The sequence below is a fragment of the Nansenia antarctica genome (assembly GCF_963989245.1).
Source record: "Nansenia antarctica genome assembly, chromosome: 18".
NCBI classification, from domain to species: Eukaryota; Metazoa; Chordata; class Actinopteri; order Argentiniformes; family Microstomatidae; genus Nansenia; species Nansenia antarctica.
The window spans coordinates 343,143-359,549 of NC_137691.1; the positions used below are offsets into that span (position 1 = coordinate 343,143).

Here is a 16,407-nt window from a genome sequence, read left to right on the forward strand (position 1 = left end):
TGGGGGGGGGGGGCGGGGGGGTTAAAGTGCTAATTTCCTAAATTGGATGAATAAAACATTTATTGATATGCATATCAAAAGAAATTGACGAAGTGTTGACGAAGCAAAACGGAAAGCGCGGTAGAAAGAAAGCGAAGCGCTTGGCGGAGAGGAGGAGAGAGAACAGAGAGAGAGAGAACAGAGAGAGAGAGAGAGAGAGAGAGAGGGAGAGAGAGAGAGAGTGAACAGAGAGAGAGAGAGAGAGAGAGAGAGAGAGAGAGGGAGAGAGAGAGAGAGAGAGAGAGCAGAGAGAGAGAGAGGAGAACTCTTTGCATCTGGTCTGAATCGCTAACATCGCCAATTAGCTCAGGGCTCTACGGTGTGGCCGTCGGGGGAGCCCCCCCCTCCTTCATCATGTGACCGTCGGGGGAGCCACCCCCCTCCTTCATCATCGCCACACAAAGAATAATTGCTTCTCCAGAGGAGGGGGGGCAGGTGAGAGGGGAGGCAGGTGAGAGAGAGAGAGAGAGGTGAGAGCGCCGTGCACCTGGAGCGGCGAGGCTCCCCGCCACAGAGACACGGCAGCATTAGATGTCTCTGACAGAGAGAGAGCTGAGCTGCTCACTAATACTGTCATCAACAAGATATCTGAGCTAATGAAGGCTCCCTAATGGACTAGCTAGCGCGCGAAACATGACTAGCTGGCAGAAACACGACTAGCTTGGGAGGAAAGAACATTTTGACAGTCAATCGTTTTGAGGGATATTATTTTACAGTCAAAGGAGGAAGTCCAGAAATAACTAGAAATAAGCAGGAGACATTATTAGAGACATATTCAATTGATTGCTCTGGTTTGAGCACAGATCTGTGACCTAATATTGACCCAGTCCCATTTCTAGTTCCCCCCCCCCCCCCTACCCCCCTACCCCTCGTTTTAGAGTGCCACTCGCTTCTCGGCTTGCCCCTTGAAAACAGAGTTACAAGGATTAGCGGTTGACATCTTCCCTGTATCTTTATTAACAAAGACAATTATTTGTGTTTTTTGTTGTTGTTGCTTGTGCCACTAATCTTGCCGATGACTTGCAAGGCATTCTGGGAGATTTCACATGACACTCCGTTTGGAGTGTGCCTCTGAAAAAACTCTTTGGAAGCCACGTAGCCCTACCACATCGCCCTACCACATCGCCCTACCCCTCCATCCAAACAACAATCAGGACACCCTACCCACACTACCCCACCCTACCCCTACTACACGTCAACACGCAAAACAGAGAGGTAGGGCTCAGTGGGAGGGGCCGGGGGCCTTTGAAGAGACCAATAAGATCTGGCTATGACGACTCTCTCCCTTCTATTGGTCAGTTCAAGGCGACGACGATGATCCTTGTTGAAATGTGTTACATGTATTACTGTTATTGTTATTGTTGTGCTCTTATTGTGTTTTTTATTTGTTGTTGAACTATATACTGTATGTTTATGTGTTTATTTGTCTATCCTGGACACTCGGCCACACCGAAAATGAGGCTCTCCCTCAGTTTGTCCCCGAGTTGAAATAAATAAAGAGCTAGAAAATTAAAATGAAATTAAATGAAAAACTCTGATCCAGAATTTCACCCTGGCTGTCCCTCCCTCCCTCCCTCCCTGGCTGTCCCTCCCTCCCTCCCTCCCTGGCTGTCCCTCCCTCCCTCCCTCCCTGGCTGTCCCTCCCTCCCTCCCTGGCTGTCCCTCCCTCCCTCCCTGGCTGTCCCCCCCCCCCCCCTGGCTGTCCCTCCCTCCCCCCCTGGCTGTCCCTCCCTCCCTCCCTGGCTGTCTCTCTCCAGCACCACAGGGACGTCACACACTGCTCTGGTCCTAATCAACACATAGTAATGAACAGAGGACAGCTGTGAGGGTCGGGGGGTCCAGCAGGACACAGCTACCCAGAAGCCCCCTCTCTCTCTCTCTCAGCTGGCCTGGTACCAGCAGCCACACCAGAGGCGGATCACTGCTCAGCCACTGGAATGACAGAGGCCGATGCTCACCCATCCCTCCATCTCTCCATCCCCCCCTCCCTCCATCTCTCCATCCCCCCCTCCCTCCATCCCTCCATCCCCCCATCCATCCATCCCTCCATCTCTCCATCCCTCCATCCCTCCATCTCTCCATCCCCCCATCCCCCCATCCCTCCATCCCTCCATCCCCCCATCCATCCATCCCTCCATCTCTCCATCACCCCCTCCCTCCCTCCCTCCACCCCTCCATCCCCCCCTCCCTCCACCCCTCCATCCCTCCATCTCTCCATCCCCCCCTCCCTCCATCCCTCCATCCCTCCCACCCCCCTCCCTCCACCCCTCCATCTCTCCATCCCCCCCTCCCTCCATCCCCCCATCCCTCCATCCCTCCATCCCTCCATCCCCCCATCCATCCCTCCATCTCTCCATCCCCCTCTCCCTCCACCCCTCCATCCCCCCTCCCTCCACCCCTCCATCTCTCCATCCCCCCATCCCTCCATCCCTCCATCCCCCCATCCCTCCATCCCTCCACCCCTCCATCCCTCCATCTCTCCATCCCCCCCTCCCTCCACCCCTCCATCCCCCCATCCCTCCATTACTCCATCTCCCCATCCCTCATCCCCCATATTGTTTTAACAATATCCCGTCGTATAAACTAGATCACCGCTACAGTAAATACCGCACCATCTCGAATACGAGATGCACAATAATGCATGTGAGCTATTATACACACAGTTAAACCGTTAAAGCATAATGCAAAACAAAACACTCTGCGAATGTTCTCATTAGAGACACACGGCACAGATGGCATCATCAATATGGATGTCCAGGTGAGAGATCTCCTCCTATCAGTTCATCAACATGGCTGGACTCATACTGGCCCGTTTAAGCTCTTTAATGGCGTCTTAATTCAATCTCAGAAAGACAATTTCACGCACCCCCCCACAAGTTGTTTGTATCCTAACCACAAATAAGCAAACCGCATATCTCAGTTTATTAAAAACATGTTCATTTGCCCCCATTTTTTTTAGATGGCTTAAAGGGATTTTATTCACGTTTTTTTTTTATTCCAACCGGGATTTCACATGCTAAATATTGGCTTCCCCTTTAATGAACACCCACATTTAATTAGGAATAAGTGAAATAAAACGCAGTGAATCCGATGCTATCATTGAAACATTAATTCCGGCTCTGTGTGAATGCTTGTAGGTGTGTGTAGGCAGTATCTCCTATCCCATCTCTTAAAATAGGCCCACAGCGTTTTGTTCTGATAAAACATACTGATTGAACCTCCTCAGGCCATGGAGATCCAGCTTTCATGTGCCGTATCTCAGTGGGTGGACTGGGGTGGACTGGGGAGTTGGATGAAGGTTTCTGCTGGTGTTCTCTAACATCCCAGCATGGTGTCTGTCACAGCAGCTTGACACCGATGACGGGGTTTATACTCATCACCCCGTCCACCGCCCAGGCTAACCAGGCTAACCAGGCTAACCACTGTGGTCAGGACTGACAGGCCCTCCCCAGTCTGACCAGGACCAGGTCCCATGTACATGTTCAATGCCTTTCAGAGGGGGGGGGGGTCATTCCTGTGTTCCCACAGCCCAATGGTCCCACATGTCTAATATTTCATTGGTGGGCTAGGGACAGGGTTATGGTTAGGGTCAGTGTTAGAGTTAGGGTCAGTGTTAGGGTTAGGGCTAGGGTTAGGATTAGGGTTAGTGTTAGTGTTAGGGTTAGGGCTAGGGTCAGTGTTAGGGTTAGGGTCAGTGTTAGAGTTAGGGTTAGGGTCAGTGTTAGGCTTAGGGTCAGTGTTAGGGTTAGGGTCAGTGTTAGGGTTAGGGCTAGGGTCAGTGTTAGGGTTAGGGTCAGTGTTAGGGTTAGGGCTAGGGTTAGGGTTAGGGTTAGGATTAGGGTCAGTGTTAGGGCTATGGTTAAGGTCAGTCTGATCACCTGATAGGATTTGCACCAATTAGCGCCTCCCTATCCACAACAACCCGCTCTGAACGCTGTCCATCGCTCACCTCCATTACGTTCACCCTCTCACCCCCCCTGGGACATCCTGTCTCTGACGCCTCTCCCCCCCCCACACGCACACACACACTTTCTTCTTTTCTTTTTTTTTACCACCAGCGGTTTTCTGCTGAAAAAAACCCAAAACCACACGGTTCCCGGGGCGATAGAATTAAAAAACCAAATATCCCACAAGAGTTCCCCACGAAACAAGGAGTCCAGAACCATTACCATGGAAACGAGTTCAGAGTCGCCCCGGACGGGTGAACACGGCGAAGGGGAAATGTTCGACACGGCGGCGCCCGACTTAATACGACGGATGTCAATACTCGCCCGCTCCCCTCCGACGCGCCCGACGTGACGCTGGTAGAACCGCGTGTTCTCTGAAACTACGCAGCCCGAATCGAAAAACTGACCGGATTGCTTTATTTCACAGCTCCTGTGTTAGCAGGGTCATCAGAGACCTAAAGGTAGAACTCAAGCACTGGAAACAAAGAGAGTTTTTCATAAACTTGGGAGCTGATGACTTTAAAACCACTCCAAGGTAGGAGGCCTGTAACGCGCAGGGGGAGAGAGGATTGCCTGGACATATTCTCCCTACATGCTTTATTCATAAACCAGGAGAGTGGATCCATAATGGCATCACAACAACAACAACAACAACATATTAATCCTAATATTGAAAACAATCCCTGATAAAGTGAATTACCGGTACTATAAATGATCTCTTACAGCTCTCACACACACACACACACACACACACACACACACACACACACACACACACACACACTGATACACCCATAATGCACTGTGGCTCCAGCTGCTACATACAAGCTATTCTCTTTGACGATACTGTCGGAGTCAAGACGTTCCACCCGAAATAGATGTTTCCCGAGTAGGGGTGAGATCTGTACTGGCAGTAGGAGACAGGGCTTAGAATATATTTCCGAATCCTCTCCACCTCTCCATGTTCCCACCTGCCATGCAATATTTAGGGCTGCTTCTGACCAGCCAAAGTTGTGGCAACACTGAAACGCATTAGGCCGTCTGAAAAAAACAGAGCAACTAATCTGTGGTCCAATAGCAGGTGACAGCAGATGAATTGTCAGCGCTGAGCTCAGCAGGGCTGAGAGGCCCCGGGAGGAGTCCAACACACAGGGAGGAACCACAGGGAACCATAGGGAAACATAGGGAACCATAGGGAAACATAGGGAACCGACGACGTGTAATTTCAGCCTCCGTTCAACTTCTACTCATTATAAGCCTCAAACATGCCCGCTGTCCAACCAGCCAGCTCCTCTTGAGCATTCCTCCAAGGGGACGGCTGTGTCTCAGGAGGTAGAGCCTCCGTCCGGCGTCTGATGATCACAAGGTCGGCAGCTCGGCGGTTCGAGCCCCGGCTGGCCACGTGTCGAAGTGTCCTTGGGAAAGACACTGAACCCCAAATTGCTTGCCAGTGAGCGGGCCGGCGCCTTGCGTGGTAGCTTGCCTACCTCGCCATTGGTGTGTGAATGTGTGTGTGAATGGGTGAATGAGAGGCCGTTGTAAAGCGCTTCGGAATAAGGCATAGCTATATAAGTCAGTCTGTTTACCATTTACCTCCAGAACAGCCAAACCAGGTGCCTAGTTTGGTTTTCTGAGCCTCTGTGTCGTCGTCATTAGAGACACCGTCCTCTCTCCTCAGAGGAGATGTGTCGGCCCTACAGCAGGAGAACTGGCTGCACATGAACATGTTTGAGATGTGTTTCTCCATGCTCTGTGCTCTGTGCTCTGTGCTCTGCATGTGCTCTGTGCTCTGTGCTCCATGCTCTGTGCTCTGTGCTCCATGCTCTGTGCTCTGTGCTCTGTGCTCTGTGGAGCCGAGTGGGTGTCTTAGCCGGCGTCTCCGGAAACAGGCGATATAAAATACTTCATAAAGGGGTTCAAGGTCAAGGAATTGTAGAAACCTGCCCATATCTGTCATGCTTCAGCTGAGCTATTAGGATGGATCATTTCTCTCATTCACTCAGCCAGTTCAGTGGGACAGGGGGACATAATATTCATCCTCTGCAGAGGAGTAACAAATGCATCTTTACACATTTGACTTCATTCAGACAGTACTTGTTCACAAATATAGGGAAGATAAAGTAGAAAAATACTAAGCTTGATGTAGGACTGGCTTGTGTAAGACGGCTAAGCTTGACGTAGAACCGGCTAACTGCATAAGACCTCAGATGGTGATCGCAGCAGCTCGGCTGTATGAGCCTCATTTGAGACGAACGGCAATGAAAACTGCATCCAGACATGTCACCCAAACACCCACAGACACCCACAGACAACCTCCTCCTCCTCACACAGAAACAACACAAGTGTATTTACATAATATTTCAGCAGCAGTGACAAACGATTTCCATGCCGTCGATGTGGTGATTTATTTACATGGCTATTCATAATTTGCCTATTCTGAGCGTTGCGGTCATTCCGTCCAGCGGGTAGAGGCGAGAGGCCATGCTTTGCTGCGCTGGCGTAACGACAGACCACACCCTAACGCTTCTGTCCCTTTAATAACTAAATCAATCACTCCTAGCGTGAGCTCACGGCTGCTCGCAGCGCACAGCACAGCAGGCCAATTTCAGGGCCAGTTGACAAAGGCATCTCACCTTAAATTACTTTCTCTAACAGATATAAGGATTTTTTTTTTCCTTCTCTCTCTCTCTCTGTCTTCCTTTGTCTTTTTCGGAGAGATCAATTAGTTTAATAGCGTAATAATGTTAGAGGTCTCTCTTCTGACCGGCCAATCAGTACGCAGATAACAGCCCACCCTGCCGGGGTTGGTCTCAGGAGATTGTAGATAATGCCACAGGTGCCGCACATGTAATTAACTTACGTTTGTTTAGCTTCCCGTATAAATTGCAGCCAAAGAAATGTTCATAGGGGTCATAATAATAAATACTGGTGTGCAATCGTAGAGCTTTGAACCTGAAGTGTTATGTTTATAGAGGTATAGAGGTGTCACTTATAACGAGGCTATGTTTATAGAGGTATAGAGGTGTCACTTATATAGAGACTATGTTTAAGTGTCACACACACCAGAGACTAAAACACTCACGGTTGTGAACTTTGTGTGCCCTCCAAAGCACTATCCGTTGATAATTCATGCAGTTTATTAATACCATTTTTTTTTTTTACCAAACTAAAACCACATTATTCTGATATTCACATAGTCAAGATAGTCAAGAGCAATTTAAGGAATGTTGATATGGAATCTAAATGTTTGTGAATGTGGATTTCTCTGATGGGAGTTGTGATTGAGACAAAGTACACAAACACCCAGTAAGATGACCATGAAGGAGATACTGTACATAGAGAACAACACAACTATGTTAACACAACAGCAATCTGAAGTGACGAGGGTCATGAAACGCTTCCTGTATCCCAGTTTAACGTGAGGAGGAAGATAATGACACTACGTGATCTTAGAACTATAAGGTTCTATCTCCGTTTAGAATGATAAGGTTCTATCTCCGTTTAGAATGATAAGGTTCTATCTCCGTTTAGAATGATAAGGTTCTATCTCCGTTTAGAATGATAAGGTTCTATCTCCGTTTAGAATTATAAGGTTCTATCTCCGTTTAGAATTATAAGGTTCTATCTCCGTTTAGGGCAGTTCAGAGATATTGAGCGTCAACGTTTTTACATTCCATTATGTTTTGTGAGATGGAACCTTTGTATTTTATTAATTACTAACTAAAACATTTCAACATTTAAAAAATAACACCACACAGGCATTAATAAACACCTAATGGATCAGATTATGTAAAAAACTCAATTTTGACAAAAATTGAGATAGAACCTTATAATTCTAACATCACGACTAGCCAAAGGTACGTACACCATTATGCTACGTATTGATTGATTGATTGATTGAAAACTTTATTAGAAGATTTGCAGAAGTAGGTACATGAAAGTACATATTACATACAAGGTCAACTAACAGGATAAAAACCCAAGAAAGCCACTGGCTTATTTCAATTGGGGTCCTTGATTCTCAACACCATTCTGCTACGTACACCATTATCAGGGCTCTCAAGTCTCACGCATTGGGCGTGAGACACACGCATTTCAACCCGTTCACACAGCGCATTTCAACCCGTGTATCTCACGCCCAATGCGTGAGACTTGAGAGCCCTGCATTATGCTACTCACTCTTTGAAACATCCACCCCATTCACACAGCTGTTCAATATCGGGGCGGAGGGGGAGCTGGAGAAAGAACAAGCTATTTACTGGGACATTAGCATACGTATTCACAACAACCTCAGCAGGTCGGAGAGAGAGAGAGAGCACGGATAGAACAGAAAATGTAACAGAAGACAGAACATTTTCTTTTTTTTTTTCTCTCTGGAAATTGGATTTGTCTATATGCCTCCTACTGGGCTCTGCCTCACACGCTTTGAATAACTTGGTCATCAAATGACTGTGGAGGAATCCTGCTGTTAAATATGTCGCCTGAAAAAAACAGTATGAACCTTTGCACAATCTCTTTTTGTTTTGTTTTAAATATATTAAGAGATGATGAGCACGACAAGATAATAGTGAATCTCAACAGCTGGGAGATTGCTAAGCGTTGTTAGGTTAATCTGTCTGTCTATGGAGGGTTGTTCAGAACACGTGCTGCACGGGGACTGTTGACAGTCGTCCATACGTGATAGAGAACTGGATCTTTACATTACACATAAGCACGTGCAGAGAGAGAAACAGCTGGTCGGAAAAAAACGACCTTGCCCGCGATCTTACTTTTTCCTCCGTATGGATACTGCATGTCTGTCCTTCACAATATGAAAAGGAACTGCTTTCGTCCTCTTGAGTGCAAACCTTGAATCCGAAGTGAATCGTTACGTTTTGAGTCACCGTGGCTTCCAGCGTTTTAGCCGTGTCAAACGTACTGTGGCGCAGGAGGTAGAGCCGCCGTCGAATAATCACAAGGTTGGCAGATCGGCGGTTCGAGCCCCGGCTGGCCACATGTCGAAGTGTCCTTGGGCAAGACACTGAACCCCAAATTGCTCCCAGTGAGCGGGGCCGGCCGGCGCCTTGCATGGTAGCTTGGCCGCCATTGGTGTGTGAATGTGTGTGTGAATGGCGGAATGAGAGGCCGTTGTTAAGTGCTTTGGATAAAGGCACAGCTATGTAAGTGCAGTCCAGTGGCCTCCTCAGGTAGGTGTACATGTAAGTGTGATTATGGGATGTTGAGAACGAGAAGGCTTTTTGTGGGGAAATTATCCAGAAAATGCCAGAGAAGCTTTTACCTACGCGAGGTAACAGAGATGCATTAATACCTTCGCTGAGAACATTTTGTTCCGTGTTTCGGCTCGCTCGCCCGCCCGCCCGCCCGCCCGCTCGCCCGCCCGCTCGCCCGCCCGCCCGCCCGCCCGCTCGCCCGCCCGTTCTAACAACAGGTGGACCTACAGAGAGGCCGTAGTACAGCTACAGTAATGTCCCCTGTACTCTGGTACAGCTACAGTAATGTCCCCTGTCTCAGTACAGAGTACAGCTACAGTAATGTCCCCTGTCTCAGTACAGCTACAGTAATGTCCCCTGTCTCACACTACAGCTACAGTAATGTCCCCTGTCTCAGCACAGAGTACAGTAATGTCTCCTGAGCTCTGAATGTCATCCGCCTCAGACCTCACACGCTCACACAAAATTATTCACCCTTTAAACCAAGGAGACCTCTCTCTCTCTTTTTCACTTATACGGCACTTTTTTGTAAGTCGGCCCTGGCCTCCCGGGGGTTAGGGGGGGGGGGTGACTTTTATCCTCCACGAGCTCCAACGTTCGTCTCAGGAGAGGGAAATCAAATGCTTCAGAGACAGACGGACGGAGAGAGAGACCTCCATACATCAGCCCAGTAGTAGTGAGGGGGCTGGAGTATGACAGCGCCATTAATACGGCTCTGGGTTTAAATGTGTGAAGAATAAATACAAGAAAGGGCCGTGGCGCAATCATCATGGCTGAGCAAGCGCGGAGGAACACGGCGGAGAATCAGGATTCAGCTCGTGTCCTGGTGGAAGAGAAAGAGCGCCGGGGTAATCAGACACTAACAGGGAGGGTGAGAGTGACGTACGGTCGGGAGGGAGGGAGGGAGGGAGGGAGAGCAGGAGGACTGGTCTGTCTCCAACACTGAGAGAACAAAGGAACACTCCTAGCAGGGGACACCAGATCATTACCACCTCCTCGACACGTCCAGCAGCAGGTCTCTCTGTGACTTCCTCTCCTCCTCGCCTGCTCAGGGCTAACCTTCCCTTTCTGCTGGCTTCCAGAACATTGCTTGACCTTTTCCTGGCGGCTTCATAAGCCTCAGACAGACAGACAACCACCTGAGCAGCACCACATCACGTAGAAGGATTGAGTGCCGGTACACAAGATGACTGAGGTCAAAAACATTTTTTTTTCCAGACAGAAATAACTACAGACGTGTAAGACTTAGACTCTCCCCCACTTAGCAGAAACGCAACACGTTCAAAGATGTTCACTGTTTTCTACATCAAAAATCACAATTATACATTCAAGGCATTTACAAATGTTATTCCGTTTTGGGCAGATTTGCATTCCTCTGTTCGTGTAATAGTGGCGTTATTAAAAGTGACTTATCAGGTAAACTGGCCTGTTCCTTTCGGAATATGTTGCCTGATTACATTATGCAGTGTATGTGTTAGACCTCTAGACTAGACAAGGGCAGGAGCAGTGTGTTATTAATTTCACTCCAACCTCTCTTGACATCGTGACACCGTTACTGCTGCTGCAGCCTGACGTTAAGAGCTGCAACAAGCAGGTTTAACACGCTGGTGGTCGTCACGCGCTGGTCAGTTAGCACCAGCGCTAACCGCATGTCGCATGGCCGTGTTGAGATGTTCAGCAGCCATGCGTACCGTGCAGCGGTTCCACACAGTTAACACAACCACAACCGCTTGTCGGTGTTATTTGATGTAGTTGTTTGTCCTTGAGCTTGTGTGAGCTTGTCTGTCTAGATGTTTGTTGTCTGAAAAACTCGGATCGCTTTTATTATCAGAATCGCTTTTATTACATCTGACTGTAAGATGTTACATCTTGTTATTACATCTTACTCAAGAGTAACATTCCCTGGCTCTGCAGCAAGCATATTGACTATAGGTCATATTGACTATAGGTCATATTGAGTATAGGTCATATTGAGTATAGGTCATATTGACTATAGGTCATATTGAGTATAGGTCATATTGATATATAGGTCATATTGACTATAGGTCATATTGAGTATAGGTCATATTGACTATCGGCCATATTGACTATAGGCCAGATTGAGTAAATGTACTGCACTTATATAGCGCCTTATTCCAAAGCGCTTTACAACGGCCTCTCATTCACCCATTCACACACCCATTCACACACCAATGGCGGCAAGCTGCCATGCAAGGCGCCGGCCCGCTCACTGGGAGCAATTTGGGGGTTCAGTGTCTTGCCCAAGGACACTTCGACATGTGGCCAGCCGGGGCTCGACTCGAACCGCCGATCTGCCAACCTTGCGATCATTAGACGCCGGCTCTACCTCCTGAGACACAGCCGCCCAGCCTAGTATCGGCCATATTGACTATCGGCCATATTAAGTATTCAGGCTCTCCCTCTCACACACACAAGAGTCAGATCCCAACCATGTCTGGTGAGATGAGGCTGTAGATGTGAGATGAGGATGTAGATGTGAGATGTGTAGATGTGAGATGTGTAGATGTGAGATGTGTAGATGTGAGATGTATAGATGTGAGATGTGAGATGTGTAGATGTGAGATGTGTAGATGTGAGATGTGAGATGTGAGATGTGTAGATGTGAGATGTGTAGATGTGAGATGTGTAGATGTGAGATGTGTAGATGTGAGATGTGTAGATGTGAGATGTGTAGATGTGAGATGTGTAGATGTGAGATGTGAGATGTGTAGATGTGAGATGTGTAGATGTGAAGATGTGAGGTGTGTAGATGTGAGATGTGAGATGTGTAGATGTGAGGTGTGTAGATGTGAGATGTGTAGATGTGAGATGTGAGATGTGTAGATGTGAGATGTGTAGATGTGAGATGTGTAGATGTGAGATGTGTAGATGTGAGATGTGTAGATGTGAGATGGTCTGTAGATGTGAGATGTGTAGATGTGAGATGTGTAGATGTGTAGATGTGTAGATGTGTAGATGTGAGATGTGAGATGTGTAGATTGTGAGATGTGTAGATGTGAGATGTGTAGATGTGAGAGGGTCTGTAGATGAGAGAGGTTCTGCTGCAGCAGAGTAACGAGTGGGAGGCTTTACCAGGGCTCTGCTTCGTCAATACGGCCGTCCCTTCATCTTGATTAGGATAATGCCTCCTGATTAAACACTCTGAGAAATCCAACTGATGTTCCCCGGTGACCCCACCAATTTGTAAGAGAGACAAATTAAAGCTCTCCATCAAAATGTGATCAATGCTGGAGAGCCCCTGGGTGAGGCGGGCAGCGTCGGTATAATGAAGCTGTAATTCAGCTCTACTGTAAGATGAATGACAGGAGGTTTCAGAAACCCCCTCCACTCCAGGTTAAGTCCTACCCCCCCCCCCCCCCCCCCCCCCCATCATACCCCCGCCTCTGTACGGCAATTAGAGTTAGAAACCCTAACTGTTTCTTCTTTCGCCGCAACTTGAAAAAGACAGAGAACAAGAAACCACTTTAAATTAGACGAGTTTCCAAACCCGTTAGGATTTGTTTCAAAGCCCCGCGGACGGTCGTGACCGGGTTCAGAGAGGAGGCCGATAACGAAGCCTCTGATCGCGACTCTAATACGCCTGATGTAGGAATTAATCCAATTAAATTAAAAACTAGAACATTCCCTGTCAGTAATGCAGCTGTTGGGTGGGCTACCTTTATTATTATTTTTACATTACGTGACGTTAGAATTATAAGTTTCAATCTGAATTTTTGTCAAAATTTAGTTTTTTACATAATCTGATCCATTAGGTGTTTATTAATGCCTGTGTGGTGTTATTTTTTTATTTTAAAATTTGAGTTAGTAATTCATAAAATACAAAGGTTCCATCTCACAAAACATAATGGAATGTAAAAACATTGACGCTCAATATCTCTGAACTACCCTAGACGGAGATAGAACCTTATCATTCTAAGATCATGATTATCTTTTAACCTGTAAACATTTACTTCCTTCTGATGTCTTCATTCGGTGTAGGCGACGGCAGAACGCAATCGCTAGGACTGGAAGGTGTTCACTGTTTGTCTGAGGTCAGCAGTCGCGTGTGAACCTGTAATGAACGTCACCCTGTCACCCGCGGCAACGACCGACAGCAGCAACAACCCCTGACCTCTCCCTCACACGCCCTCCAACCCCCTTGTTTTTCACTAAGCCGTGTTCCGCAGGAGACGCTAGCGAAAACAGATAGCGTTAATTAACAACGCTTCGTTGTCACATGCTAAAAGCATCCATTTGAAGCTTTTATTTTAATTTGCATCATCGTCTGGGTTTTTACACTCTACCGCCATAAATTCTCCTCTAGTTACACGCCGTGTGGACGCGGTCGTATTAGTTTACCACAGAACCAAGGTCATTGTCACTTTTTCCTCTTCTGATGAAATCTCACACTCTCGTGCAATCAATGCATTCAATTTAGTATTTTCATCTTAAGTTTCGTTTCAGATATTATCTGCAACCCGACCTCCTGATTCATATTCATGAACAATAAGCTAACTGCAGTCAACCTTTGCTGAGAGCCGCCGTTTCAATACTTCAATACTTATTTACTGTAACAATCCCTATCTGACTCGAATCCACTTTACAACCTCATTAGTTGTATCTTGATGGAAAAAAAGGATTTGTGGTTGACTGCGTCAGGAGTATTTGCATTAGCCCCATTCTAATATATGCTTTTCATACCGCTGCCTGCCCTAAATACAAATATGAATACGAACACAAACTTCACAGGGAGAGCTCCTGTGTGCACCCAAAGTTCTTAATAAGATATGTTACCTGCGAGGCACCCCAGGAGTGACGGCAGGACAAGCAGTTTCCATAGCAACATCATCTTCAGTTGTGTGGGGTCAAAGTAGACTCACATCCAATCAGAACGTATGGAATCCCTTTTGTACCTTTCTGGGTCTTCGATCTGTAGAAAGAGACAGGTAGAAAGAGACAGGTAGAAAGAGACAGGTAGAAAGAGAATATTGAAATAATGAGCTAAAAACAAGTTGTTATTATTAGCATCATGGGAAGATGCTCTCATCTCGACAGCACGTTTGTTCAACAATACACACAGTGACTCTCCTTGCATCTCTGTTGACGTACTACAATATTATACTCAAAATATCAACCTTCACAGCAGAGTGTACTACGGTACACCATGCTGCCTTACACTGCACATCAGACCAAGGTCGTGCTGTATGAAGCTGTGGCAGAGGTCCCTGCTCCTGGGTCAATATGCACAATGACACGGCTGTTTTCTTCAGTTCCTACTGGAACAACTTCAAGCCTCATCTTCAGAAGCAATCACTGCTAACTGCTCAGAACGGCGACGCCCTTGTCGTTTACATCAGAGGTATTATTTTAAACACCGTTTAAAAAGTCAGGTCACGGAAAATATGAAGTCTGGGAAAAGGAACAGGACAAATTGTCCCAAAAGTAACAATTTCCAAATGTAATCAAGGAGCCGCCTGTAAACCGCCTCTCCGCAGCCTCTCCCTCAGCCTCGGCTAAATTAAACTGTCAATCAACCGCGTTTGTTTCAGAATTAAGCGTGTCGGCACATAACCTCATTACATTACCACTTCCCCACCTCCAAAACTCAGCCTGTCATATTATGACTTCCTGTCAGTAAGTAATAACAGGAAGTATGTCGTGGAGTTAAAATGTACTGTATCCTGTATGTTTGGCACACAGCATTTATTAACACGTATTTCACCAGGACCAAGCTCCGGACCTGGGGTGATGGGGCCTTTTCAGCCCAACCACATCAGACAGGCCAACACCCTCCCAACATTTAAACAGGCCCTCAAAACCCACCTCTTCAAGCTCGTCTTCACCAGTTAACCCTCTCCCCCTCCCCTTCCCATGTGTCCCCAGCACTACCTTCATTAGGCCCCTATACTTTCTTCTATTTACCTTTTGTTTCTTTTTATTATTACTACTCGATCTGTTCAGTTTGTAAAGCGTCTTTGAGTGTCTAGAAAAGCGCTATATAAGTCTAATGTATTATTATTATTATTATTATTATTATTATTATTATTATTATTATTACCATATCTATGACATATACATACAATTCTAAAGATGCCAATTTATAATCCTATTGTGAGTGATCGGTATAGAACATCCCATCCCTGTATAGTAACTACAGTATATACTGCAACCATCCTTCTGATGTGATGTTGCTAAGCATTGGAAGCCTCAGCAGGGAGTCCGCTGACAAAACTACAATGTCAAAGTCAGATCAGTTGTCAAGGCCGTTTTTTTTATTTATTATTTTATTCATGATGTTTCCAGCTCTTCCTCAGCAGAAATACTGTACCACTGGTATCGCCATGGAATCAGGGGCTCAACTCAGAAAGCCTGCATTGTGTCAGAGGGACAGTAATTATCTGTGAGCTCCAGGCCCTCCGTGTGCCGAGCTGAGCGGGGGACAGGGGGCCGGGGGAGGCATACAAAAAATCAATGCCATCGTAAGACACTGGCTCTCACTGTTATACATTCCTTTCGAATTGCACCCTGCCCTACAACACACACTATTAAATCAGTACTGTACTGTATGTAGGGTAAGACATTTTTTTTATGGTGATCTTTGATACATTACATGCTAAGCTCTTAAGAGATTTCAGAATGAACGGCTGTTTAATTCCCTGATCTTTCATTTAAGCGTCTAACTTATTTTTTTCAGAGCCGAACGGACGGAGAGCTATTTGGTTTTGAGGAGCAGGCAGAGGAAGGGTGCTGTAAATGGGACGCAGTGGAGGGAGGGAGGGAGGGAGGGGGGGGAGGGAGGGGGAGGCAGTGGGGGAGGGAGGGGGGGGGAGGGAGGGGGGGGGAGGGAGGGACGGGGAGGCAGTGGGGGGAGGCAGGGGGGGAGGGAGGGGAGGAAGGGGGGGAGGGAGGGGGGGAGGCAGTGGGGGGGAGGGAGGGGGGGAGGCAGTGGGGGGAGGGAGGGAGGGGGGGAGACAGTGGGGGGAGGGAGGGAGGGGGGGGAGGCAATAAGATTTATGCAGCCACAGAGTCGGAAGGAAGAATACGGAATAAGTTGGAAGCAAAAAAATGTCAGAAGTTGCCTCTGGAAACGCTGTGTCCTGCTGGTAGAAAGGTATTACGGCGGCATGATGAACTAAGTAATGAAATGTTCCATTTGCAAAGCTTCTCTGGAAAACACGCTGCAATAATCTTATGTCCCTTGGGTAAAAATA

General features: G+C 47.3%; 1 pseudogene across 1 annotated transcript in view; it reads right to left on the reverse strand.

The window, feature by feature from the left end:
• The window catches only part of LOC308173431 (contactin-4-like), a 64,054-nt pseudogene extending 50,009 nt beyond the window's left edge, over positions 1 to 14,045 (reverse strand). Inside the window, exon 1 of the transcript in view lies at positions 13,991 to 14,045. The product of the transcript in view is annotated as a contactin-4-like (transcript). The remainder of the gene's footprint in view (positions 1 to 13,990) is intronic.
• Positions 14,046 to 16,407: the final 2,362 nt, after the last annotated feature.